At 66.9% G+C, this 2,680-nt stretch overlaps 1 protein-coding gene across 1 annotated transcript in view; it reads right to left on the bottom strand.

Moving 5' to 3' along the window:
- The window catches only part of CD81 (CD81 molecule), a 21,010-nt gene that overhangs the window by 6,571 nt on the left and 11,759 nt on the right, over nucleotides 1–2,680 (bottom strand). The window contains exon 2 of the mRNA XM_010855227.1: nucleotides 351–465. The gene's annotated coding sequence lies outside the window, so the exon portion shown is untranslated. The remainder of the gene's footprint in view (nucleotides 1–350; nucleotides 466–2,680) is intronic.

Genomic DNA, 2,680 nt, shown 5'->3' with positions numbered 1-2,680 from the left:
CCTCACCCCTAAGGGCGATCTGGTGAGATCCCCACAGGCCCCACACCCCTCCCATCCAGCTTTCCCTGGGAGCACCCTGGCCCAGGCAGGCCCTGGAACAACTGCAGAGGGCGCCCAGGCCCCTCAGCGTCCCCAGGCTGATGCAACCCACCCCCGAGCTCTTCCTGGTGGGCCTCCTCCTCCCTGCCCCAGGGAGAAGCAAGGCCCACTCAGTCGCCTCCTCCTGGAAGTGCTCCCTGACTGCCTGTCTGCAGCCTCACTGAGCTTACAATCACACCCCGCAGTGGCCTGTTCCTGCCGGCTCCCAGCCAAGAGCTGCCCAGGTCTGCAACCCATCCCCTATCACTTACCCACATAGAAGGTGTTGGGGGCGGGCCGGTCTCCGAGCTCCAGATACAGGAGGTTGGTGGTCTGCGGGTCATGGCGAAGCCACAGGGCCACGCCCAGTATCACACCTCCTGCCAGCTGGGGAGAGAGCAGGGCACTGGTCACACGTGGCTCAGAGACTGGCCGTGGCGTGCATGGATCTCCCACGCAGCAGCGCAGAGAGGCGGGCCCTGCGCCCTCGCTCTGCAGGGTCAGCACCAAGGGCAGGGCTCACAGGCCTTGGGGTCACAGACTCTGGGCTCACAGGCCCTGAGGTCACAGGCCCTGGGGTCACAGGCCCGGGGCTCACAGACTCTGGGCTCACAGGCCTTGGGGTCACAGACTCTGGGCTCACAGGCCCTGGGGTCACAGACTCTGGGCTCACAGACTCTGGGCTCACAGGCCCTGGGGTCACAGGCTCTGGGCTCACAGGCCCTGGGGTCACAGGCTCTGGGCTCACAGGCCCTGGGGTCTGGGCTGCCCACTGCCTCGTGTCTGCTTTGCCCCCTTGGTTTTCCAGATGCCCCAGGCGGGCTTTGGTATGGAGAACTGGGGGCTCATCCAGACCCTCCCACCAAGCACCACCGGAGACTGCGGGACAGGCTGTCGGATGAGACTCAGACACCTGGTTATTCACAAGCACTTCTTTAGTATCAAGCGTGCCCCAAACGCTCCCGGAACACACTCACGCCAGAAAAGCACTCGCCGTTCACCTGGAGCGGAAGTGTAACTGACACCCTGTATTTCACTTGCTAAATCTGGCCAGAGGCCACACGGGAGCCTGCGACCTGGGGAAGGCCGAGCCCTCCTCCGAGGGGGTGGCACTGCCCTGAGCTGGCTCATCCGGGAACTCCAAGGAGTGAATGCCAAGTCTCTGGTGCCAGGACACGGTGAGGGGTGGCAATCTGATGCCACCGGGCCCTGGCAGGGCTGGCAGTCGCCGTCTGAGAGAGGGAGACTGCTGGGGAGGAAGAAGCTTGCTGTGCCCCCCCAGACAGCCGGCAGTGAGACCGCCCTGAGAGCGGGCAGGAAAGGGGGCTCCTCGCAGAGCCTGGTATGGGGGTGGGGGCTTCCGGCTGACTCACCCCCAGAGGTCGGTGGCTCAGGGGTAGGCAGGGTCTGCCCTTGAGGGCGCATCCAGGCCAGGCTCACGTCTGAGCATCCGACCCGGCCAGGCAAGCACCCCCGGGCTCCCCCACCAGCGAGGCAGTGACTGTTTTTGGAGCTAGGAACGCCAGCTCCTACACAGACCGTTGGCTCTGTGTCCAAAGAGGAAGAGAAACCAAAACACGGGCCCCAAGAAAACCACCTGGGCGGCCCGATGCTGGCCCCCGAGCGAGGCCCAAAGTCACCAGTGGGGGCCACGCTCAGCGGAGCAAGAGAGATTCGAGGCTCCGGCCCCATGGGCTGCCCCCAGGAAAGCCCCAAGCACCCCCAGGGATCTCCAGGCAGGGGACACGGGGCACTGCTGGGGCGGGAGGCTCGCAGCCCTACCCAGACCCTCCCACAATGGGCTGGCTCCATGCACGATAAGGCGGGGACCATTGGGGACCGTTGGTGCCTGGCAGCAGCCGGGCTGCCCCTGCCAGGGGAGGCTGCTGGCACCCCTCCCTGGAGCAGGTGACACCCTCCAAACCCCTGCCCCAGGATGGAGGCGCTCCCTGCCCCCCAACACTTCCCAACCGAGGGCAGCACGCGGGACCAGCAGGGTCCTTCCCAGGGCACCCAGGCCCTGCGCACCCCGCGAAGGGCAGTGCCCCAGCCGCAGGCATCCTGAGGCTGCCCCAGGTGCCCGTCACACCCGCGAGAGGGCAGGAGGGCCTGGGGGACGAGAGTAGGAGAGGTGGGGGGTGGTGGGTGAGGCGGGCGGCTCCGGAGGGAGTCCCGGCTCCTGGCTCAGCCGGCTGCCATCTGAGCCTCCAGGGAAGGCGGTGGTGAGGCTGAGGGTTGCCGTGGTAACTCTGGCTGGAAACTGCCACTTATTCTGTTTGGAAACTGTGGTCCAGAGAGCGCTCTGTGAGAGTCCGGGACAAGCGGGCAGGGCGGGGAGCCTCACCCGGGCCTCCCTCTGTGGCCCCAGAGGCTGGGCCCCAACCCCGACCTGGCCCTGGTGTCCCCACTGCAAGGGGCGACGGACACGGAGGGGGCCCCTCCCACCCCTGGCTGTGCTGGGACCACCCATCTTCCCCTGCAGCCCCTCACCCCAGGGTCCCAGGGCACAGGCCCATGTGGGGGCGCCTGGTCCTAACGGAAGCAGTGAGGGTCACGCCTGCCCCACCCCCAGATGCTGAGGCAGGGGGGACGAGAGGCAGGG

This window comes from Bison bison, unplaced genomic scaffold (genome assembly GCF_000754665.1).
Source record: "Bison bison bison isolate TAMUID 2011002044 unplaced genomic scaffold, Bison_UMD1.0 scf7180017864360, whole genome shotgun sequence".
NCBI classification, from domain to species: domain Eukaryota; kingdom Metazoa; phylum Chordata; class Mammalia; order Artiodactyla; family Bovidae; genus Bison; species Bison bison.
The sequence above is the reverse complement of the archived record's forward strand: the minus strand, read 5'-3'. Positions and strand labels throughout refer to the sequence as shown.